The following is a 26,435-nucleotide window of genomic DNA, read 5'->3' as shown; positions in this document are numbered from 1 at the left end:
ATTATCCTTGTTTGCAGATCCATGATCCCACATTTGGAAAAATCTAAAGACTTCACACACAAAACAAAACACTCTTAGAACTGATAAACAAATTCAGTAAAGTTGCAGAATACAAAATCAACCTACAAAAATCTTAATAATTTCTATATGCAAACAGTGAACAACCTGTTAAAAAAAAAACTCAAAAAGTAATACCACTTACAATAGCCACAAATAAAAACATATACTTAGGAATTAACCAAAGAAGTGAAAGCTCTCTCTAATGCAAAGTATAAAATACTGATAAAAGAAATTGAGAAGGACACCAAAAAATGGAATAATATTTTATGTTCACAGATTAGAAGAAACAATATAACTAAAATATAGTACCAAAAGCAATCTACAGATTCTATGCAATTCCTATCAAAACAGCAATACATTTTTCACATATATAAAAAAAATCTAAAATTTAAGACAGAATAGGCAACACTACCCCAAGCAAAAAGAACAAAACTGGAGGAATCACATTACCTAACCTCAAATTACACTACAGAACTGTAGTAACCAAACCAGCATGGTACTAGCATAAAAACTTTATCATGAGCAATTTGACAAGTTCTAAAATACTCATGTCCATTAAGTATGTGAGTAAAAATAGAATAGGTAGGATGGGAAAGTGGGAGTGGAAGAGAAGTAAAGAAGGGGAAATGTTTCTTGAATATGCTATTTTGTATTGTTATGACTCTTATATTTATGATAATGATTCACATACCCATCAATCAATCAATAAATCAAATCAATCAAACCAGATGTGTATATTGTGGTTAGGAATAGTAGAGTAAGATAAAATACAAAGAGTAAAAACTGAATCTAACTCTATTAAAAATTAATAATAGACCCACACTGAAAGAGGTGTAGTAGGGAAAGAGCTAAATAATTTTGGAAAACATCATTTTAACCAAATCTGTACAGTTTTGACAAAATTGTTAAGTTTTTTTAATTAAAATGTACTTCACACAAATATTGTATGCTCTTTAGATTTCTTTCTAACACAGTTGTGAATTAACAATTCAATTCTGAATCAAGTTTATGTGTATACTAGGATTGAGAAAATTAGTAAATACATTCTGAATAATAAGAGATAGGTTTCTCAGTGTCAGAGGAAGAAGTCACAAATATGTCAAAGGGGAAGGCTAAAATAAACCCAGTGATACTATGTTGCAACAGGAGCTATTCTTTTGAACTCATGGTGCAAAAGTATCAAAAATTGTTATTTTGCAAATATTAGCCTCAGCATTAATTTGAATTCATCTCTTCCTGTTTGAAAATAAAAATATGCTTCTCTATACTGCTGCTTTGATTATTTCCCATTACTGCCTTACATAATCCCTGGAAGTTGACAGTTCCCCAATTGACTTAGTGCTTGCAACTCTAGTAGCCTAGTATTAACAGGTATATCACTCTGTGGAGAAATTATTGAGAAATAGAAACCTGAAAGAAGTACAAGATCTTCATTATTCTGCATATTATGAAGTTCTTTTGTACAATAGTAAAATGCACATGTGAATATACAATGTATTTATAAAAATAAACAAATAAATGCAATATCAACAAATAAGATTTAGAAATGTATGCTTCTAAGGCTACTTATCAGTCTTACTTCTCCTTAAATTCAATGGCTAACCATAACACTCACGTAAATTCAAATTTTTGCCTCAAAGAAAAGCTTGACTTCTCTCACTCAAATTTGAATATCCAAAAGTTGCTTCTTAATTTCAGTATGCTAGTCTCACTTCACTCTTCAGACAGATATTTTCACTTGCAAAGCTATAAAGAACTTTAGCAGTCAATTCCTTCAAACAATCTCATTATTCTTCAGCTGGTATTAGCTGCTTTGCTACTAACTCAGCTTTAACAAAGAGCCTAATTGGGTATTTCAGTCTATTATTCCTTGTTCCAAGAAATCTCTTAATAAATGTAATGGCTCCATGAGAGATCATATTATAACATATTTCATTTATGCTTCCAATTCTTGCACAATGTTTGGCTAAGAGAGAATGGTCAATGTTAACTGAATGATTTAACAAATGAATAAATGAATGAAGAACTTAAATAATTCATATAATATCCACATACTTTTTTATAGCTCCTCTCTGATCTTTATTTCACAGTCCAGAAATGGAAGAGAAATAGGTCTCTATTTTAAAAAGAGGACTTTGGTTCGTTTTCTCCCACTTATGGTTTTTTGACAATAATTTTATGTAACCCAATTAGCCTATTATTAAGTTCCTTTATCATTTTTCCATTAATATTTTATTCGTCCAATACCAAAATTCTGAAATATTGATAACTGTCATAAAAGAAGTTTGTGTGTATGGCCAATCGTTTTCTCCTAAATCGTTGAAAATACAATTTATTAACCAAAAAAAGGTTTAAACAATGTTATAAAATGGAGTCAATTCAAACATTTATTGTTACGAGTATTGCTTATTTTGCCTTTAGTATTTGTATACATTTTCCTTTGCTGCCATAATAAATTGCCACTGACTTAGTGATTTAAAACAACACTAATTCATTACCACACACTTCTGTATATTAGAAATCACACAGAGGTTTTAATGGACAACAGTTAGAATGCATTCCTTTCTAGAGGCTCTAGGAAGAATCCGCTTTCTTGTCTTTTCAAGCTTCTAGAGACTACACCCCTTTCTTGGTTAACAGCCTCCTCCATTTTCAAAGCCAGCAATATTGTATCTCCCTTATCTTTGATCACATCTCTCTGACAGCATCTGGAAAAAGCTCTTAGATTTAAAATACAAGTGTAATTAAATCTGTGTAACCCAGGTCACTCTCCCCAGTTCACACTTCAAAACCTTAATCGCGTCGGCAAAGTCTATTTTAGGACAAATTTAAAAGCTCTAAGGCCTGGAAAGTGGACATATTTGAAAGGCCATTATTCTGCCTAACAAAATATTTATTAGAAATTTTAGAGAAATATTGATAGAGAGAATGGACAGAGATCTCAGAGCTCTAACCTTGAAGAATAAAGGAGGATATTGTTTTCAGGAAATAATCTTTGACTTATTTATAATTTCTTCCTGGACACTTTTTTCTACAGGACCTCTTCTTTTTATGGCTAACCTATCTTCTTGTCATCATAAAGCTTGTAATATTTAATCCTAGTCTCCTAGGTGTAGTTTGTCTTCTAGTGTTGTCTCACTAACACATTCTGGTTCATAAATTCGTGATCTGGATAAAAATAATAGTGTCAATTTTATTGTTTCCCAGATTTATTTTGAATGTTCACTTGTGTGCAATTTACAACTTTACATAGACTGTAAAATGCCACGAATGAGAAAGTACTTTAAACAGCATAAAACATTATAGAAATGTAATATTAATATTACTATACCTAAGTCTAACAGGAAATTGAATATAGACTCCAGTTGTGATACCATGATAAATTTTGCAGCATATTCTGAAAGACATTTTCTTGTACTGGGCATAGTATCTGTAAATGCCACTAAAATAAATCATCAGAAAATTACTGCATACTTTATATGAAAACTATTGATGTATTCTTTTATTTACATTTGACTTTCTGTGTACCATAATCAGCAAAAACTTCATGGCCTATATTATAATCCAATTCACTCATTCATTTCTATGTTTTGAAAGGGTCTCAAATCAGAATCTACTAGTTCCTTCTCCCTCATTTGCAGAGGATTTTGGCTGTTGCCATGTCTTAATGCAGTAATCTTCAGGATTAGGGGAATTAGATTGGACGAAGCTGCACATTTTTGCAGAAGCCAAACAAGGTACAGATTAGTTTACCCCGATTATTGTGGAAATTCACAAATCGATATTTCAGTAGGTTACTTATATTAGGGATTGAATTTACTCATGTACTTTTTGATAAGTACTTGTCATTTGTTGTTTCCAATCAACAGTGGTAAGTACGACAAGAAAAACAGAAACTATTTACAAAACTTTTCTTTCCCTCACCATTCTGGAGCCAGTAAGTGCTCTTAGCTTACCCTTTCCATTTATTTCTATTTTGATTTATTGGGCTCAGCTCAGAATTTCAACTGCAGCCTTAAAGGCTGGTATAAAATCCAAATGTAACACCACAGAATTGACAGCAGAAATGGCAAAAAAAGGAAGAAAGAAAAATAGAGAAATCAATGTATTAGAATATCTTATATTTACCCACTTTACTTCTGAAAATAACTACCTTATTTTTCTGAAAAGAAATTGTGCCTATTTATTTTGGCTTGGTAGATTATCTGCATGTGTGACTTTCACTATATTTTTCCTTCAGGAATGAGAAAGTGATGCCATATTGAAAAGGAATTGCTCTGTGTGCCCAATTAATTATTTCAGTAAAATTTCTTCACAAACAGCATCATTCACACTGACTGCTTATGAAGCCATTAAGTGCTGGCTCTGAGTCACTGTTGGATGTCATACAGAAGTGTCATATTAATTTTCTCTTTTCATTGGCCTTAAAACAGTCCTCAGGGAATCATATGAACTCCAGTATATTTTTCAAGGATTTTCTTAGATTTGATTAACAAAAGAGAATAAAATTGAGATATATTATTTGGCAATGAAAAAACATTTCTTTAAAAATGCAAAATTCAAACTTGAGGTGCCACAGAATGGGCACCAGGAAGTTGCTTGTTGACAGAATACTTAAAAATTTGTTTTCTCACTTATGCTGAAACAAAACATTGAAATCTGCAGAGAGAATACTTGGGAGAGTGGAGATCTGAGTTTTTGAGCTGGGTCACTGTGTTAGGTAGTAATTAATGAAAAGTAGTAACTTCAAAGCAGTAGCCTAATATTGCTGTTTCACCTGCATACACAGTTCTTGGAGATTTCTCTTTGTAATTAACAAAGCCAAGGAAATGACATTTTTGTTTCCTCTAGTAAAAATTCCAAATCTTATTCTCTAATTATGCCATAAGTAAGACATCTCTTCACAATGAAATAGACACACAAAAAAGAAGCCTTACTGATGAGGAAAAAGTTTTTCTCATTTCAGTAGATTTTCAATTCCTAATATATATAGGACCTACAAACAGCACCTCCACAATCCAGATGTCATAATGGCTTAGGATGAAATTATTGCAGTTATACAATTGCTAAACTTCACGACCTGCCATGGAAATAGAATAAACTCATCACTCTGTTGTATGCATTCTTTGTTGTTGTTGGTTTTGGGTTTTTTTTTTAGCCAAGTTCTGGCTTTGTTATCCAGGCTGGAGTACAGCCATGCAATATCAGCTCATTGCAATCTCTGCCTTCCTGGTTCAAGCAATCCTTCCGCATCTCAATACCAAGTTTTAAAAGTTAACAAATACTTAATGTGTATCAGTTTTTAGGATAAGTTGCTTACTCAGAGGTTGAAATACTAAATTTCATTTTGCTTCCAAAACATAACTAAAATTTCAACAAATTATTTTGCTATGTGTTTAGATTCAGGTCAGAAAATGCCTTCAGTTAAGAAACTTTCAAACTCACATGCTTTCCAGACATGCCCAGGGAATATAATTCCCCAAGAGCTGTTTTCCTGTTTGTTCCACAGTATGAGACAGAGGGCTTACCCAAAAAAAGCAGAAGTGCTCCAAAGCATGGTGAATTTAGTAACAGAAAATGACATGGAAATAGAAAATGGCATGAGACTAATAAGTGATAAGTGAATCTTCATTAAATGTAAAATTTAGTAGCAATGAAGTATGCTGCTTCTAGCAACGAAGCAGACTGAAATGGAGTAGATGTCACTCATTCTGCTACAAGTACATGGAAAGATAGACAAATACACACACACACACACACACACACACACACACACACACATATATATATTTTGAGAAGGAGTCTTGCTCTGTTGCCCAGGCTGGAGTGCAGTGGCATAATCTTGGCTCGCTATGACCTCTGCCTCCTGGGTTCAAGCAATTCTCATGCCTCAGCCTCCAGAGTTGCTGGGATAACAGGTGCATGATGGCATGCCCGGCTAATTTTTGTATATTTTAGTAGAGACAGGGTTTCACCATGTTAGCCAGGATGGTCTTGAATTCCTGGCCTTTTGATCAGCTGGCACTGGTCTCCCAAAGTGCTGGGATTACAGGCATGAGCCACTAATCCCAGCCAAAATATATTTTAAAATAAGTATAAATTGAAACCCCAGGTCTTAATGACTTGATTCCTTAAGTGTGCAGTCTTGTAGATTCAGGTATCATGAAAAGAGGGGTCCATAAAATTTCCCAGGGCTATAAAAGCAGAAGTAGTTTCAACCTGCTTGATAGTGATGTTTTCAAATCACAGCTCTCAGGGGATTCTCACAGAATAGACATCTCTTGTAGTAGATGAGCACATATTAAAATAGTATGTATTATGCAAGAAAGTGAAACATGCAAAGGAAGAATCAACGGATGTAAGAAGCCAAACTAGCATAACAAGAAGTGGAAAAAGAAAAAAAACCTCCAGGAGATTGGGAAATAAATGTTTCAATGCTTAAAGAAGTAATGAAGCTGAATACACAATTTTTAAAATCATAGTGCTTTATAAAAAGGCACTATAAAAAAAGAAAATATAATGTTTATTAAATTAACTAAATAGAAGTTTTTGAAATTAAAAATGTAAATATTGAAATTCAAAAATATAATTTAGATACACTAAGAAGTTCCTCTTCAAAGGTTTGGCTTGTTTGGTTTCCTTGTTCTTTGTTCTCTACTTTCAAGGCCAAACTTACTCATTCTTTGTGCTTCCCTGCCCTAGTTTCAGTAAACAACTATCTTGCAGGTCCTAATCTACAGAGCCCACATCTGCTACTCACTCTGTAAATTACCCCTCCTGCCATAAGGCTCTTCCCATGGAAATTGCCTTTTCCTACAGTGTAACCCACACTCCTACACTCTTGAAGTTAGCCAATCAAGTTCAGCTTAGATTGTGTCGTCTAACTCCAGCCAATGGAGGCAGGACACAGTAGTAGCGACAAATGGCATTAGAAATAAAAACCACTTCTCTTTTTTGTTCAGTGTTCCCTTGTGGCAACCAGACCTGTGGGTAGCACTTTTCTGCAGAAGTAAATTTGCCTTGCTGAGAAAACTATTTACCTGAGTGCTAGTTCTTCTTTGTGGCACCAAGCATTTGTTTCCAACATTAAATAAGCAATAAACTAAACACAACTGAAAAGATAATAAAGAAGTGGAAGATAACATAAGGGAATTACAGAGAGAAAGCAAAATGTAATTAAAAGACATGAAAGACAAAACGAGTAATTTAGCATAGTGAAAACACTCCTACCTTGTTCTTTTGTGGAAAAAAATGTATACTATGAGAGATAAAATTGAAGATGCAAATGCCAGCAATTATCCTTCTAGGTTTATAGACTAAAATACTCAACTCTCCCCGACATGTGCACAAGGAGACAAAAATAAGAATGTTTATTGTATCATTTCATGGTAGCAAAAACATCTGAACATAAACATTTATCAACTGAAAAATATGATTGGTCCTCCTACTTCATGGATTCTGTATCAGTGATGTCAATCATTTGCAAATTAAAAGTACATATATGTTTTAATTGCATTTTTACTGAACAAACTTTTCCTTCTTGCCATTACTACCTAAAAAATAAAGTTAACAACTATTTACATTATATTAAGTACAATAAATAATGTAGGGATGATTTAAAATGCACAGAAGGATATGCAAATTCTATGCTAATTATATCACTGAGTTAAGAATCAGTCAAAGGTCAGTTGAGGAAGTCCTGGAACCAATCTTCCAAGGATTGTACATAAATAAATTAGGATCCATATTGGATATATTACATTAATTAAAATATATTTTGTAAAATGTGTATGTGTATATATATATATATTAAAATTTTTAAAACCATAAACTTTATAAATGCACTTTAAGAAACAAATCATCAAACAATAGGTAGAAATTTGAATAATTATTAAAAGTGCACAAAATATTTTATCATTATAAACACAAAATCGTAGAAAGGGTGAATATAAACAATCCAGGATAGGGATTCAAGGAAGAAGGTTCAGAGAAGAAGGTAGAGAAAGAAGATTGGAATATTCCAACTTGTTTCTATATAAAATTTTACTTATTTTAATAGCAAATTGGAAGAAGGAAGCAAAATATTAACTTTATAAAATTTGGGGAGATAACTCAATTCTATTAGGCTTTAAATCCTCATTATTCCATTAAAAACAATCTTGCAAATAATTTACAATAAATTTAAGGTTGCAAATCCTGTGGTTACCTGGCACTCATCTTGCTTGACCTCTTGGCAGCATTTAATACAGGTGACCAATTGCTACTTCTTGAAACTTGATGTTCAGTGGATTATGTTTTCAGTAAATATTGGAGTTACTCTCTTCCTGACCAGTGTTGGGGAACCCCACAGCAAACAGCGACAGCTGCTTTTCTTGATGTATAATGATCCTTGAGTGATCTGTCCTCCACTGTGGTTTTAAATACTCCTATTTTCTAACTACTCCCAGATGAGTGCTCTGGTCCTGACCTCTCCTCAGAACTCCTGATTCACATGGTGCAATGGCCTGTCCTACATTGCAAATTTAACGTAACTAACATGAATGCTTTTCCCTACACCCGTTCTCTCCCATCATGAAGAATAACGTAAGTAATATGTCACTCCCATGAAGAAAACTTTGTTGGTGTGCTATGACTCTTAACATCTTGATTCCTTGCTGTAGTTTCCTGAGCTTCACATGACCTGACCTCTAACTACTTCTCCAAACAGCTCAATAGCTATCCCTAAGGAAATCAAGTCAAGTCACAAATCCTCTTTTATTACAATCTCTACTCTTGCTGTTTCTTCTGCCTAAAAGACTCCATCAGAGCTATATTAAATAATTCCTTTCCTGCAGTTTCTGCTTAAATGTTACCTCCTCAAAGACACCTTCTCTTATCACCATGTATGACTCTATCTTCTATGCACTTAGCTTGCTTTGTATTTTCTTCATATCAGTTTTAACCTGACATTTTATATTTACTCATTTATCTTTCTGTCTTGTGTGTTTCCCCCATGAGAATTTAAGTTCCACAGGGTCAGAAACTTTGTCCATCTTGCTCAGAGCCATGTTCAATACTTGGAACAATTCAGTACATGGAACAATCTTACACAAAGTAGATGCTCAATGAACACTTATTGAATTGTTGAATTCGTTATTAGTATATTACTATTTTTCAGTGCATTTGAACTCTTCTATTACAAAAAAATGGTAGAAATTGTCTTAGTAGAAATAAGATTTTCTAGCACTTTCTTTTTATCAAACAATTACTTTTTATTTATGTATTGAATATTTTGGTCTGCAGTATGGTAATATATTGTTATATTCTCAGTTCACCTGTCTCAGCAGTAGATGGCAAGAAAACAAAAATCTGTAAAGGGCAGATGACATTTGTTTTCCCAGGAAAGACAGGGCAAGATTCACTCTTTCAAGCCATCAGATTATCATTTTATACCATAACCAAGTGTATAGAATATCACCTTCATGTAAGATTTAGTTTAAATCTAAAAGGGAGCTAAAATAGAAAAATGAAGAATAATTTTTAGTTGTTAATCTAAATTAAAAAGCATTTTCTAGTTGATTAACAACTAAAAATTATCCTGTGCTTTTCCATATTAATTTAATAATTCATTTAAAATTAGAAGAGCCTTTTGGAAATAACCTATTGAAGGCAATTATTTATTCAAGATATAAAATAAAGTCAGAACTTTCTGAGTTTCATTTGGTGTAAATTAGGGGAAGGGTAGGAAATAACACAGTGATTGAGTGCATGGCAAATGTATGGCTAATTCTCAGATGATAATACCTGAGAGTTCCCTTCTCTTACACAGCATGAAGTAGCCAACAATCTAAGGATGGACAGGGCATTGCTGACTGGGTGAGTGCAAAAAGAAGTAACCGAAAAGATGCTCTATTCCCAGATGAAACAAATGTGAGTCATAAAATAGTTCTCAACTACTATGTGGGAACCCTGGGCACCTTGTCTGGAGCTGTAGCAACAAAGACAGTTATTTTCTAAAGCTGTTAGTCAAGGTTGTGGGCCCTTGAGGTGAATATAAGGCATACAGTTTTCTGAATCCTAAAAAGTCCTCTTCCTTCTGGAGACTAATCATTATTAATTTCTTCATTCCTTTATTAAAGGAATGATGTAATAATTACAAAGGGAGGGGACTACATGTCTGCATGGCAACAGATCTGTGTTTATGGATTTTGAAGCCTAATCACTCTATTTCTAGCAGAGAATTAAAAAAGACTGCAGCTGAGAATTCTTAGAGTTGAAAAATAGTGGTAATTTTCAGAAATTACCGTACGCAATTGCCAGTTATACTTCTAAACAATGGCCCCACTTAAGGACTATAACAAAAAAAATTCTTGTAGCTTTCCTTTAGAAAATGTGAATGTTATCCTTTAATACTGTCTTCAGAGTTGTTGGATTTCAACCTTGTTATACACTGTTAATCTTACTGGTATCTAAAACAGAAGTTCCATCATTTCCCAAACAGACTTTGTGTTAATGTCAAGTCTCATTGAGATATACCTCAATTATTTTTGAAATTTTAATTAACAAATTAAAATTATATATATTTATTGTGCATAACATGATGTCATAAAATATGTATACATTGCAGAATGGATCAAGCAACCTAATTATCATGTTAATTATGACCCATCCCTATGTTTTTGTGGCAAAGACTGGTTAAAATCTACTCTGCAATTTTCAGTAATACGATACATTGTTATTAATTATAGTCATCATGTTGTACAATAGATCTCTTGGACTTATTCTTCCTGTCTAACTGAAATGTTATATATTGTGAACAACATCTCTCCAAAATTCCCCCCAGCCCCAGCCCCTGGTAAAACAACATTCTACTCTCTGAGTTCATTTTTTTAGATTTTATGTATAAATAGGATTATGTTCTAGATTGATGTTTCTGTGCCTAGCTCATTTCACCTAACATGTTTTCCAGGTTTGTCCACATTGTTGCAAAAAATAGGATAGCATTCTTTTTTAAGGCTGAATAGTATTCCATTGTGTATATTATACCACATTTTATCCATTCATTCACTGATAGACACTTAGGTTGATTCTAATGCTACAATGAATGTGGACACACAGATATCTCTTTGAAATGCTGATTTAATTTCCTTTAGAAGCATACCAGAAGTGCAACTGTTGGATCATATAATAATTCTATTTTTAATTTTTTTTTGGAACTTCCATACTACTTTCTATAATGACTGTGCTAATTTACATTTTCCCCACATCCTTACCAACATTTATCCTTTGTCTTTTTTATGATAGCCATTTGAACAGGTGTGAAGTACAGATCTCATTGTGATTTTAATTAGCATTTTCCAGATAATTAGTGAGATTGAATTTTTTTTCATATACTCCTTGGCCATTTCTATGTCTTCTTTTGTGTCTGTCCAGGTCTTTGCCCATCTTTTAACTTAATTGTTTTTTTTCCTTGCTATTAACTTGAGTTTCCTACACATTTTAGATATTAATTCTTTATCAGGTATATGGTTTACAAATATTTTTATTGTGATATTGTCTCTTAATGCTATTAATTGGTTTCCTCTTGCTGTGCAAAAATTTTTACTTTGAAGCAATTTTATTTGTCAATTTTTTATTTTGTTTCCTGTGTTTTGGGGATCACAGCCAAAAAACCATTGCCTGGACAAAATGTCATGGAGCTTTTCTCCTATGTGCTCTTAGAGTAGTTTTACAGATCTAGGTCCTATGTTTACATCTTCAAATTATTTTGAATTGACTTTTGTATATGACATGAGATAATAGTCTAATTGTATTCTTCTGCCTTTAGAAATCCAGTTTCCCAAGACCATTTATTTAAGAGACTGTCCTTTCCCCATTGTGAGTTCTTGGTACCTTTGTCACGAATCAATTGGCCATATATGCCTGGATTTATTTCTGGGCTACTTGTCTATTTGCAAGCTCTTATGCAAGTATTATGCTGTTTGGGTTATTATAGCGCTGTAATGTATTTTGAAGTCAGCTAGTATGATACCTTGATCTTTGTTCTTTTTGCCCAAGATTGCTTTGACTATTTGGGGTCTTTTGTGGTCCTATACAAATTTTAAAATTCTTTTTTCTATTTCTGTGAAAGATGGCATTGTAATTTTGATAAAGAATATACTAAATCTGTAGATCACCTTGGATAGTATTAATATTTTGACATATTATTTCTTCTAATCTATAAACACAGGCTATCATATTTATTTTTATCATTTTCAATTTCTTTTACCAATGTTTCATAGCTTTTATTTTACAGGTATTTTACTTCCATAGTCACATTTATTCAAAAGTATTTTATGTTTGCATATATTGTAAATTGGATTTCTTCTTAATTTCCTTTTTGGATTTTTTGGTTACTGTATAGAAATGTTACTTATTTTTCTTGGCTGGTTTTGTATCCTACAACTTTGCTTAATTCATGTAGTAGTTCTAAAAGCTTTTTGGAGGTGTCTAAATGATTATATATTTAAAATCTACACATACACACACAAATGATCATGTCATCTGCAAACAGACAAATTTAACTTTTTCTTTTCCAATTTAAATCTTCTTTAATTCTTTCTCTGGTATAATTTATCAGGTTAGGACTTCAAGTACTATATTGAATACAGTGGTAACAGCAGGCATCTTGTTCCTGATCGTAAGAGAAAAAGCTTTCAATTTTTCACCAGTGAGTATATTATTAGCTATAGGTTTGATATACATGGCCTTGATTATGTTGAGACATTCATGCTATAGCTAATTTGTTAAGAATTTTTATGATGAGGGGATATTAAATTTTATATAGTACTTTTTCTGCATCTATTGGGATGATCATATGGTTTTTGTCCATCATTCTGTTAATGTGGTATATGAAATTAATAAATTTTTTATGTTTAATCATTCTTGCATTCTTGGGATAAACGCCACTTGATCATGGTGAATGAAACTTATAATATGCTGTTGAACTCAGTTTGCTAGTATTTGCTGGGAAGTTTTACATGTACATTCATCAAAGACATTATAGTGTAATTTTCTTTTCCTGTAATGTTTTCATCTTGCTTTGGTATCAAGGTGATGCTAGCCTCATAAAATGAGTTTGAAAGCATTTTCCTTTATCCATTTGTTTGAAAGAGTTAAAGAAGGGTATTCTTGGTTCTTCTTCAAATGTTTGATAGAACTTAACAATGAAGCCATCAGGTGCTGGACTTTTCCTTTCTGGGAGATTTTTTATTACTGATTTAACTTTCTTACTCATTATTGGTCTGTTCAAATTTTCTGTCTCTTCATGATTCCATCTTCTTCTTCTTTTTTTTTTTTTTTTTTTGTCTGTGAGACAGTCTTGCTCTGTCACCAGGCTGGAGTACAGTGGTGAGATCTCAGCTCACTGCAACCTCTGCCTCCCAGGTTCAGGCAATTCTCCTGCCTCAGCCTCCCAAATAGTTTGGACTACAGGAGTGTACCACCACACCAAGCTAATTTTTGCATTTTTAGTAGAGATGGTGCTTCATCATGTTGGCCAGGACGGTCTCGATCTCTTGACCTCTTGATCTGCCCCCTCAGCCTCACAAATTGCTGTAATCCCCAAAGGGATTATAAGCATGAGCCACCATATCCAGCCACGATTCAGTCTTAATAGGTTATATTTGTCTAGGAATTTGTCAATTTCATATATGTTATTCAATTTGTGATAGATAATTGTTCATGAGTCTCATATAAATTATTTGTACCATAATGTGTCCTCTTTTATTTCTGATTTTGTCTTCTCTTTTACTTAGTTATCTAAATTCTTTTTTTGTATTTCAAAATTATAAATATTTATAAATATTATGGTTATTAATTGTCTTATTGAATTCTTCTATGAGCATTCTAATTTTAAATATCTTTTTAATTGTACTATAGGTTCTGGGGTACATGTGCAGATCATGCAGGTTTGTTGCATAGGTGCACACACGGCAATGTGACTTGCTGTCTCCATCCCCCGTCACCTATATTTGGCATTTCTCCCCATGTTATCCCTCCCAACCTCCCCTCACCCCCACTGTCCCCCCCCGGGTGCCCCCCAACAGACCTCAGTGTGTTATGCTCCCCTCCCTGTGTCCATGTGTTCTCATTGTTCAACCCCATCTATGAGTGAAAACATGCAGTGTTTGATTTTCTATTCTTGTGTCAGTTTGCTGGGAATGATGGTTTCCAGATTCATCCATGTCCCTATAAATGATGCAAACTCATTGTCTTTTATGGTTGCATAGTGTTCCATGGTGTGTATGTGACATATTTTCCTTGTCCAGTCTATCGTCAATAGGCATTTGGGTTGGTTCCAGGTCTTTGCTATTGTAAACAGTGCCACTATGAACATATGTGTGCATGTGTCTTTATAACAGAATGATTTATAAGCCTTTGGGTATATACCCAGTAATGGGATTGCTGGATCAAATGGAATTTCTATTTCTAGGTCCTTGAGAGACTGCCATACTGTCTTCCACAAAGGTTGAACTAGTTTACACTTCAATCAATGGTGTATAAGTATTCCTATTTCTCCACATCCTCTCCAGCATATGTTGTTTCCTGATTTTTTAATGATCACCATTCTAACTGCCATGAGGTGGTATCTCAATGTGGTTTTGATTTGCATTTCTCTAATAATCAGTGACAATGAGCATTTTTTCATATGATTGTTGGCCTCATATGTCTTCTTTTGTAAAGTGTCTGTTCATATCCTTCATCCACTTTTGAATGGGTTTGTTTGTTTTCATTCTTGTAAATCTGTTTTAATTTTTCATACATTCCAGATATTAGCCCTTTGTCAGATGGGTGGACTGCAAAACATTTTTCCCATTCTGTTAGGTGCTGGTTCACTCTAGTGATTGTTTATTTTGCTGTACAGAAGCTCTGGAGTTTAAGTAGACCCTATTAGTCTATATTGGCTTTCGTTCCCAATGATTTGGTGTTTTAGTCATGAAGTCCTTCCTTATGCCTGTGTCCTGAATGGTTTTGCCTAGGTGTTCTTCTAGGGTTTTTATGGTGTTAGCTTTTATGTTTAGGTCTTTATTTCATCTGGAGTTAATTTTAGTGTAAGGTGACAGGAAGGGGTTCAGTTTCTGCTTTCTGCACACTACTAGCCAGTTTTCCCAACACCATTAAACAGGGAATCCACTCCCCATTGCATGTTTATGTCAGGTTTCTGAAAGATCAGAATGTTGATCTGTGGCATTGCCTCCAAGACCTCTGTTCTGTTCCATTGGTCTATATCTCTGTATTGATACCAGTACTATGCTGTTTTGATTACTGTAGCTTCGTAGTATAGTGTAGTATAGGTAGCACGATGCCTCCAGCATTGTTCTTTTTGCTTAGGATTGTCTTGGCTATGCAGGCTCTCTTATGATTCAATATAAAGTTTAAGGTGGTTTTTTCCAATTCTGTGAAGATGGTCATTGGTAGCTTGATGGGGATAGCACTGAATCTATCAATTACTTTGGGCAGTATGGCCATTTTCATGATATTAGTTCTTCCTAACCATGAGCATGGAATGTTTCTCCATTTGTTTATGTCCTCTCTTATTTCCTTGAGCAGTGGTTTGTAGTTCTCCTTGAAGAGGTCCTTTACAGCATTTGTTAGTTGTATTCCTAGGTATTTTATTCTCTTTGTAGGAATTGTGAATGAGAGTTCACTCATGATTTGGCTCTCTGTTAGCCTGTTATTGATGTATAGAAATGCTTGTGGTTTCTGCACATTGATTTTGTATCCTGAGACTTTGCTGAAGTTGCTCATCAGTTTCAGGAGATTTGGGGCTAAGATGATAGTGTCTTCTAAATATACAATCATGTCATCTACAAATAGAGACAATTTCACTTCCTCTATTTCTAACTGAATATGCTTTTCTTTCTTGTCTAATTGCTCTGGCTAGAACTTCCAATACTATATTGAATAGGAGCGATGACACAGGGCATCCTTGTCTAGTGCCAGATTTCAAAGGGAATGCTTCCGGTTTTTGCCCATTCAGTATGATATTGCCTGTAGGTTTCTCGTAAATAACTTCTATTATTTTGAGATATGTTCCTTCAATACCTAGTTTATTGAGAGTTTTTACCATAAAGAGCTATAGAATTTTGTTGAAGGCCTTCTCTGTGTCTATTAAGATAATCATTTGGTTTTTGTCTTTGGTTCTGTTTATATGGTGAATTACATTTATGGACTTGCATATGTTGAACCAGATTTGCATTCCTGGGATGAAGACTACTTGATCATGATGGATAAGCTTTTTGATATGCTGTTGCAATCAGTTTACTAGTAATTTCCTGAAGATTTTTACATCTGTGTTCATCATGGATATTGGCCTGAAGTTGCCTTTTTTTGTTGAGTCTCTGCTGGGTTTTGGTATCAGGATGATATTGGTCTCATGAAATGATTTGGGAAGGATTCCCTAATTTGTATTGTTTGGAACAGTTTCAGAGGAAATGGTACTAGCTCCTCTTTGTACATCTGGTAGAATTCAGCTGTGAACCCATCTGGATCTGGAGTTTTTTGGCTAATAATTGCTGCCTCAACTTCAGCCCTTGTTATTGGTCTGTTCAAGGTTTCAACTTCTTCCTGGTTTAGGCTTAGGAGGGTGCAGGTGTCCAGGAATTTATCCATTTCTTCCAGGTTTACTGTTTTATGTGCATAGGGTTGTTTGTAGTAATCTCTGATTGTAGTTTGTATTTCTGTGGAGTCAGTGGTGATATCCCTTTTATCGTTTTTTTATTGCATCTATTTGATTCTTCTCCCTTTTCTTTTTTGTTAATCTGGCTAGTGATCTGTTTATTTTGTTTCTCTTTTCAAAAAACAAAGCTCCTGGATTTATTAATTTTTTGAAGGATTTTTTATGCCTCTATCTTCTTTGGTTCTGCTCTGATCTTAGTTATTTCTTGTCTTCTGCTAGCTTTTGAGTTTTTTAAATCTTGCTCATCTAGCTCTTTCAATTGTGATGACAGGGTGTCGATTTTAGATCTTTCATTGCTTCTCTGGTGGGCATTTATTGCTACAACTTTCCCTCTAGACACTGTTTTAAATGTGTCCCAGAGATTCTGGTATGTTCTGTCTTTGTTCCCTTTGGTTGCAAAGAACATCTTTATTTCTGCCTTCTTTTCATTGTTTATCCAGTCTTCATTCAGGAGCCAGTTGCTCAGTTTCCATGAAGTTGTGAGCTTCTGAGTTAGTTTCTTAATTCTGAGTTCTAATTTGATGGCACTGTGGTCTGAGAGACTATTTGTTATGATTTCCATTCTTTTGAATTTGCTGAAGAGTAATTTACTTCCAATTATGTGGTCAGTTTTAGAGTAGGTGCCATGCAGTGCTAAGAAGAATGTATATTCTGTGGATTTGGGGTGGAGATTTCTGTAGATGTCTATTAGGTTTACTTGGTCCAGATCTGAGTTCAAGTCCTAGATATCCTTGTTAATTTTCTGTCTCATTGATCTAATATTGACAGTGCAGTGTTACAGTCTCCCACTATTATTGTGTGGGAGTCTAAGACTCTTTGTAGGTCATTAAGAACTTGCTTTATGTACCTGGGTACTCCTGTATTGGGTGCATATATATTTAGGATTGTTAGTTCTTGATGCATTGCTTCTTTTGCCATTACAGAATGCCCTTCTTTGTCTCTTTTGATCTTTGTTGGTTTAAATTCCATTTTATCAGAGACTAGAATTGCAACTCCTGCTTTTTTTTGCTCTCCATTTGCTTGGTAAATCTTCCTCCATACCTTTATTTTAAGCCTATCTGTGTCTTTGCATATGAGATGAGTTTCCTGCATACAGAACACTGATGGGTTTTGACTTTTTATCCAATTTGCCAGTCTGAATTTTTTGATTGGGGTATTTAGCCCATTTACATTTAAGATTAATATTGCTATATGTGAATTTGATCCTGCCATTTTGATGCCAGCTGGATGTTTTGCCCATTAGTTGACACATTTTCTTCATTGTGTTGATGGTCTTTAACATTTGGTGTGTTTTTGGAGTGGCTGGTACTGGTTGTTCCTTTCCTTGTTTAGTGCTTCTTTCAGGCACTCTTGTAAGGCAGTCCTAGTGGTAAAAAAAATCTCTCAGCAATTTTTTGTCCATAAAGGATATTTTTCTCCTTCTCTTATGAAGCTTAGTTTGGCTGGATATGAAATTCTAGGTTGAAAGTTCTTTTGTTTAAGGATGTTGAATATTGGCCCCTGCTCTCTTCTGGCTTGTAGGGTTTCTGCTGAAGGATCCACTGTGAGTCTGATGGGCTTCACTTTGTGGGTAACCTGACCTTTCATTCTGGCTGCCCTTAGGATTTTTTCCTTCATTTCAACCCTGGTGAATCTTATGATTATATCCCTTGGGGTTGCTCTTCTTGAGGAATATCTTTGTGGTGTTCTCTGTATTTCCTGGACTTCAATGTTGGCCTGCCTTGCTGGGTTGGGGAAGTTCTCCTGCATAATATCCTGAAGAGTGTTTTCCAGCTTGGATTCATTCTCTCCATCACATTGAGGTACACCTATCAAACATAGATTAGGTCTTTTCACATAATCCCATATTTCTTGGAGGCTTTCTTCATTTCTTTGCACTCTTTTTTCTCTATTCTTGTCTTCTAATTATATTTCATTGAGTTGATCTTCAATCTCTGATAGCCTCTCTTCTGCTTGGTTGATTCGGCTATTGAAACTTGTGTATGCTTCGCCAAGTTCTTGTGCTGTGTTTTTCAGCTCCATCAAGTCATTTATATTCTTCTCTAAGCTGTTTATTCTAGTTAGCATCTCATCTAACCTTTTGTCTAGGTTCTCAGTTTCTTTGCATTGGGTTAGCACATGTTCTTTTAGCTCTGAGAAGTTTGTTAGTACCCATCTTCTGAAGCCTGTTTCTGTCAATTAATCAGATTCATTCTTCATCCATCTTTGATCCCTAACTGGTGAGGAGTTGTGATCCCTTGAAGGAGGAAAGGCATTCTCCTTTTTGGTGTTTTCATCTTTTTTGTGCTGGTCTTGCCATCTTAGTGGCTTTATCTACCTGTGGTCTTTGTAGTTGGTGACTTTTGGATAAGGTCTCTGAGTGGATGTCCTTTTTGTTGATGTTGAAATGATTTCTTTCTGCTTCTTAGTTTTCCTTCTAGTAATCAGTCATCTCTGCTGCAGGACTGCTGGAGGTCTACTCCAGACCCCACTCACCTGGCCATCACCCTTGGGGGCTGCAGAACAGCAAGAGTTGCCACTGGTTTCTTCCTCTGCTGTTCTTGTACCAGAGGGGTACTCACCAGATGTCAGCTTGAGCTCTTCTTTATGAGGTGTCTCTTTGGGTATATGGGGATTGGGGTGTAGCTTGAGAAGACAGTCTGTCCCTTATAGGAGCTCAAGTGCTGTGCTGGAAGCTCCATTGTTCCATGCAGAACTGCTGGGCAGGTACCTGTAAGTCTGCTTCAGCTGAACTCATAACCACCTCTTTTCCCAGGTGCTCTATCCTAGGAAGGTTGGCTTTATTTATAAGTTCCTGTCATGCTGCTGCCTTTTTTCACAAATGCCCTGCCCTGCATGGAGTAGTCTAGTCACAGTCTGCCAGCAGAGGCATTGCTGAGCTGCTGTAGGCTCTGCCCAGCTGCTGTGTGAACTGCCTTGGTAGTTAGAAACACCCTTCCCCTTACTGAACTGCACCATCCTGGGTCCAGCTGCGCTTGTTGTGAAACTCTCAGTCCGGAGTGTTTCAAATTGCTTGTTTTGTGGAGGTGGTACCTGGTGAGCCAGATAGCCTAGCTCCCTGTCTCAGCCCCTTCCCTTTCAGTTGAATTGGCAGCTCTGTCTCAGAGGTGTTCCAGGCACCAGTTGAAACAGCCACCCAGACCTGTGTAGTTTCTGTGCACCTACACAGCACTGGCTGAGACAGCCATGCTGGAAACTCATGGCACTTTTCAGCCCAGGAATCTCCTGGTCTGTAGGCAGTAATAACTTGTTTGGAAATGAGGCGATCACTCACCCTCTGCCTTGTTCTCTCTGGAAACTGCATTCCAGAGCTGTTCCTACTTGGCCATCTTGGATCTGCCTCCAGTGAATTTTTTAGTTGCAGAAAATCTCATTGATTCTTTCTTAAAATGGCTATTTTGTCTTTCAGTTCTTGGATTTTTTTACTAGATTCCTTGGACTCTTTGTATTGGGTTTCAACTTTCTCCTGGATCTTGGCAAGTATGCTTGCCATCTAGACTCTGAATTCTATATCTGACATTTCAGATATTTCAATCTCCTTAAGAACCATTGCTGAGGTCCAGTGTGCTCATTTGGAGGTAAGGTCTTGCATTCATTTTTAACATCACCTAAGTTAGAGAACTCAGCTAACTCATAGAGCCCCTAACCTTTCTGTCTGCTTAACCAGGATTGTTGCCATTGTTCATAAAATAGCCCCACCACACACAGAAATGCATGCATGCAGGCATACACATTTACTGATATCACATTATTTTGGAATAAAATTTCTATTATCAGACCCTAAAGATTTTCAAATAAGAAAACTAATATCTTATAATCTGTAAGGTAGATAGCTAGTGTCACATTTGATAATTAGTCTGAAACTTAAAAATAAGAATAATGTATAACCTTTATCTTCCTGTTCTCTTTTGTTTTCACTTCTTTATTCTCCTGCCAATCTCATTTATTTCCTCAGATATTCCCTGCCTGTTTACATTGATCATCATAAGACTATATGTATTGGCCAAAGTAATCAGAGTTGGGTGAAAGTGGTCTTGTTTGTAAACAAAAGTTTGCTGTAATTTTTACTGACCCATTGTTTGACTAAAATAGCAAATCGATTGGGCAAAACTGATTATTCAGTCACAGTGTTCCTTTTTACAAATCATCAACTTATTTACCAGAACACAAAAGCATTGTCACTTTTCACCCCAGATTTATCCACTCCCTAGAAAGTATGTCTTGAAGGCATGCCACTTCTGCAGCCCTAATGAGATCTGTGGAAATTGAAATGATGGGTATTCAATTCTTCATATGCAGCAGAAGCCAAGTTTTCCAAACTTAAATAAATCCTCTGATGTAGCCATTAATACTGAGTTCTTTTTTTTTATGGTAATATTTTCTATCTAGAGAAGTTTATATAATAAAAAATTCAAAATCAACATTTAAAAATGTTTCTATGGTGCCAAGAATTGCTCTAAATACTTTACATTTATTAACTCACTTAGCCTTCCCAGGAACCCTATGAGGCCTCTATGTCTGAATACATGATTACTATCATGACTATTCATAATTTATAAATAAATAATCTATAAAATAATCATTTTGCAAGTAATTTGAATGAGGAGTCAAATCTAGGTAGTCTGTCTTGAGTGTGTATGCTTCATCACTATCCTATACTGCTTATAAAGACAACAAGAACTAAAAGATTTATTGACATTTAAGTTTTTCTAAAGACTTCCTTTGCATTAACTATTAATGTGTGCAATCAAATTAAAGTTTCTAATAAGAACAATAATAACAATAGCAGCAACAACCAAACCCCACATCAGAAATAGCTGGTGACTTCATAAGAAAATGAAAAAAGAAAAGATATATGCATGCCTAGATTGTCTATTGTAGTCTCTTTTTTTAGGCCATAGCAAACGAGAAGATGAATATTTCTCTGCTTTGCATCACAAATTATATCACTTGACATAGTACCATTTTTCTGATGATTTTGAAATAATGATTTTTAAAATTTATACAGTAAAGAAATGCCATTTTGCTGGTTAAAAATAAATGAAAGAAAGAAAGAAAGCTACTTACTCTCCTCTACTGATCTCTCACTGAATTAATATATATTGAAAACACATTCTTTTTCTTGTCTTACACTGTAGGTTTTGTCTCTACAACAAAGAAAAAGGTCCCTGTTATCATGGAGCTTGCATTCTAGTGGGAGAGACAGATAGAAAAGAAGTAGATAGGCAATATAGTGTAAGATAGTGATAAGTGCCAGAAAGGAAAGCAAGCAGGACAAAGGAATAGTTGAATGCAGGAAGGAGTTCTCTGAGAAAATAACATTGAAGTAAAAACTCAAATTATGAATAGTTATGCATATAAACATCTGAGCAGAAGAGCAAGAATAAATGAAAATGAATGTTCTGAGGTGTGGACTAGTCTAACACGTCCAGAGCAGTTCAGAAAGCAGTGCAACAGCAAAACAGTGAGGGAGGGGAGAAGTGGCAGATGTTGATGACAGAGATACAGGCAGGGACCAGATGGGTGGCAACTTGTGATATATGGTATAGATATGAATTTCATCCTATGTGTATCACTGAAGAGTTTCAATCAGGACCATGATTTGATTTTTTTTTAAATATGGCTACTGTGTAAAGATAATACTATAGCAGGCAGTGGGAGAGGCAGAATAGTCAGGAGGCCACTGCCGACATCCAGGCTAGAAATAGTGGTGTTTGCACAACAGCATTAGCAATAGAGGTAGGAAGAAGTGGAGGTTCAGAATCTATTTTAAAGTAGAGAAAATGGGACTTGCTGGTGGATTAAATATGGAGTCAGAAGGAAAACAAAAGAGCAAGCGTGATCCAACTGCTTCCTTCTGTATGGAAGAAACAAGAACAATTTGAATAAATAGCAAAACAGCCTGAATACAGATTACAATTATTATAGAATTTAAAAATTAAGTAAATTTGGAGCATTATACCGTTTTCATTTCCCATAAGGTTTCTGTTTCCAAACAGGTTTTCAACAAGATTGCCGTTTATTTCCTTCTTTTACCATTTAATTATTTCAGTTTATTCTGCTTGCATGAGAAGGAACCTCTGGGCAATTGAATCCACTAATATTAATTTTTCACTAGTCAATATGTTTTTTTTTGGCTAAAGTAATTTTTAAAACATTTGCAAATTGAACAATATCAGTAATCTTTAATGCATTTTACTTCTTGTTTTTCTTTAGCAAGGTGCCTTGCCTAATGAAATTTTCAAAATGAAAATTTCAGAAATCTATTGTGCTTGACTTGTTAATACTTATGACATTTTGAGTCATCTTGATTTACAGATCTTCAAAAGAAATACTCAAATGGAGATTTTTACATAGTTTATAATTATTCAGAATGGTTAAAGAATAGAAAAAAATAAGGAATAAAATAAAATAATAAAATAAGGAATATCACTAAATCTTGACCTCAGCAGCAAACTTGTGACTCACCTGTAATGAAAAGATCATATAATATGGCAGCTGAATGAAGTGTGTTGCAACAAGAACCTGAGGCTGTTCTCAGATCTATAATGTCCTATTTATTCTATGCCTGACACTTGAAGCATGACATTTTTAATTGTACAGCCCTGCTGAACTAAGAAGAGAAAGCCAAAAGAGCATTTTCGTTTAAGCATAAGGACTTATAAAACAATTTCAGCAATCATCTTCCCATATTAATGCAATCACATTCTGTGGCTATGGCCAACAGTCTCTGCATATTGAATGGGTTTTTACTGCTCATCTCAAGTGAACAAGGAAAGTATGCATTAGGTTCCTGTTCTTCAAACAAGAAAGTCTCCTCAGCTACTCCTCAAATGCCTCCTTAGGTAAAAGTACTAGATTTTATTTTCTAGGAAGTAAGATTTTTCTAAGTGGCTCAACCCTATAGCAACAAACGAGGCTGCTACAGCTTCACATGGTGCCTCAATTCTGCTTTCAGCCAGTGAAAACTGCATTCCAAAACCAGATGAAGATATTTACCTTAGTCTCCAACTGTTTGATCTGGGGTTTTGCCAATCACCCCTCATCATCAGCTTCTCAAGCTTACTGACCTCACTGTAAGTCTCAAGTCTTTGCAGTGTTTGCTTTACCCTCCATGTTTTATAATTTTAGCCAAGATTGGCAAAGAAATTTTATATTTATGAAGTAAGAATAAGCCTTCCAAACTGAATGAATTTTTCCAAAAATGTCTCAATTAAGGCTTTCTTGATGGAGAAAAACATAATTCTGTGGGTCTGGATTACTCAGAGACTGTGCAAGATCAGGATGGGGATAGGAGAAATGAGCAAAGGGAAGCATGAAGAAAAGTAAAAGGTAGAAGAAGAACAAGCACAAAGAAACAAAGGTGAAGTGGGGGAAGCTCCATGTATTGTGTGTAAATGTGTGTGGCATGGGTAAGTACTCAGGGAACTCAGCATCAAAGAGTAAATCATTTCTATTTTCCCAACATTTAAAAAATAGTCTCTATTCCAGATGTGCACTTGAGTGGCATTGACAGTGATTTACTTTATTAAAAGTACCATATTTACCATTATGCTTTCAATTCAGTTATAAAGTTGCACTGAATGACTTGTTCATTTGTGTTCATTTATCTTCAAGAGGAGGAATGAAATAGAATAAAATAGAAATAAATGTATTTTCACAATTCTCATTAATTATTTTAAACTGGGCAAAAATATTTTCCTTATATGTTTCACTTTAGGAAAACTTCTAAATGAGAATTTAATCTCATAGATTAGAGATGAAAAAGGTTTTGCCATTTTAAAAATAATATACTGTTTTTAAAGCAGGATAGGAAATAAGATTCTCAACACATAATGTGACTTCTCAATTTAAAATCATATTTGCCGTGGAAATTTTCTTGGTCATGCTCTCCTCTCTGAACTCACGCTAAGCAATGCTTTCCAGTTTCACAACTTTAACTCTTACTTTGTAGTAGGTAATTTAAATTTCCTCTCTAGGCCCTGAGCTCTAGACATAAACCTAGAACTACAGTATCCCTCCTACCTAAAATCAATGTTTTAAATTTCTTCAATATTTATCTACTAGACAGTATGACAGCGTCACTCTTCTGCTTAAAAAATTAAACTTGTAATGAATTATTATTAAAGATTGTTCAGTCTAAACTCCCCATTCCATTAGTTAAGACTGTTCAAAGTTTTGGTCTCCGACTGTCTTTGTAATTTTCTTCTACCACACAACAAAGCCACCACTAAACCATCGCTTAAGTCCAGTCTCTGGCCTGCTTTTCCTGCTTTGTAGTACAGAAATATTTTTTTAAAGGCCAGAAAAATATAGCTTTTTTCATATATTTTTTTCATATATCAGAAATATATGAATATGGAATGTATGGCACCACAGTGTCAGTGGCTGCTGTGCATGCAGACCTATGCATGGTGGCAGCTGAGGAGCCCAAGGTTGGACCTCTCCTGCAAGAGAGACTTAGCTGGGTTGTGAGTGACCAGCCATACAGGTTGAAGCTTTGGGGAACAAAGCAGAGGCTGGGCCCAGGCCTGAACCAGGGCAATATAGGTGCCTAACAGCCCCCTGTCACACTTGGTAGGCAGGGCAGCAACAGTGGCCTCCTTTGATGAAGAAAGCTTTGTGCTGTACTTCACCTTTCATGCAGAATTTGATGCTGTGATTGGTTATTTAGAGGATGTTATCAAAGATGCCAAGTTCTAGTTATTAGAGAAATCTCATGGACAAGTACTACCGAGAGTTTGCAGACACAGAAGAAAAAACTCAACTTGAGTTTTTAATGAATATATTTTTACTGAATATATTTCTTTGGTAGGAAAGTTTATAGAACAGCTGCTGAAGAGGATTCCTGGATTTAACATGGCAGTTTTCACAGTAACATTATAGCACCATAAGGATGAAGTGTCTGGTGACATATTCGACATGCTGCTCACATTTACAGATTATTCTGGCTTTTAAAGAAATATTTCTGTACTACAAAGCAGAAAAAGCAGACCAGAGACTGGACTTCAGCAGTGGTTTAGTGGTGGCTTTGTTGTATAAATCACCTTCTATGCCAGCTTCCCAGAACAATCTGTGGTACTAAGGTCCTGCCTCCAGGAAATGAATGGGAGCATTCTGGATGTCACTGGCCCAATCGGCCAATAGGTTCAGCTAATTATGACAGAAAAATACATCTTAAATAGACTGACTCTGTTCTGCAACCCTTCATTCATGTTAAATATTGATAGGTCAAAACCAAAATGACCTGACACTCCTAGACCTGTTTCTCCTGAAATACTTTTCTGTGTTTTGTAACCTTAGTACTCTCCCACAAGTGCTCAGTAAACGTAGTACCCCTCCCCTCCCCAACTAGACATCTCTCTCAGGTGCTCTGAATCAGATTCCTCTAGAGCAGGCCCATGTCAAGCATTCCCCCTGTGGGGGGGCCTTCCCCCAGTATATGTGTTGTGGAATAATCCACCATCATGAACCGTTCCTGTCCCAGCAGTCTTTGCATGAATCCTTTGTGCACTCACAGCTCTTTTTTACATGGGTCAGAGATTCAATCCTTCAGCCTCAATGGGGCTTTTTAGTATTTGGGAGTATTTATCTAGGGTGTTCCTCAAGCCAGCTGCCTGCCTTGAGATCTCTGACTGTCCCATGTTCACAGCTTGTTTTGGTGATAGGAATCAAC

General features: G+C 35.2%; 1 pseudogene; it reads left to right on the top strand.

The window, feature by feature from the left end:
• Nucleotides 1–22,542: 22,542 nt before the first annotated feature.
• LOC144581648 (ADP-ribosylation factor-like protein 2-binding protein pseudogene) lies at nucleotides 22,543–25,844 on the top strand (annotated as a pseudogene).
• The last annotated feature ends 591 nt before the right edge of the window (nucleotides 25,845–26,435 follow it).

Source organism: Callithrix jacchus, chromosome 2 (assembly GCF_049354715.1).
Source record: "Callithrix jacchus isolate 240 chromosome 2, calJac240_pri, whole genome shotgun sequence".
Taxonomy (NCBI): domain Eukaryota; kingdom Metazoa; phylum Chordata; class Mammalia; order Primates; family Cebidae; genus Callithrix; species Callithrix jacchus.
This window is presented reverse-complemented; position numbering and strand designations above follow the sequence as displayed.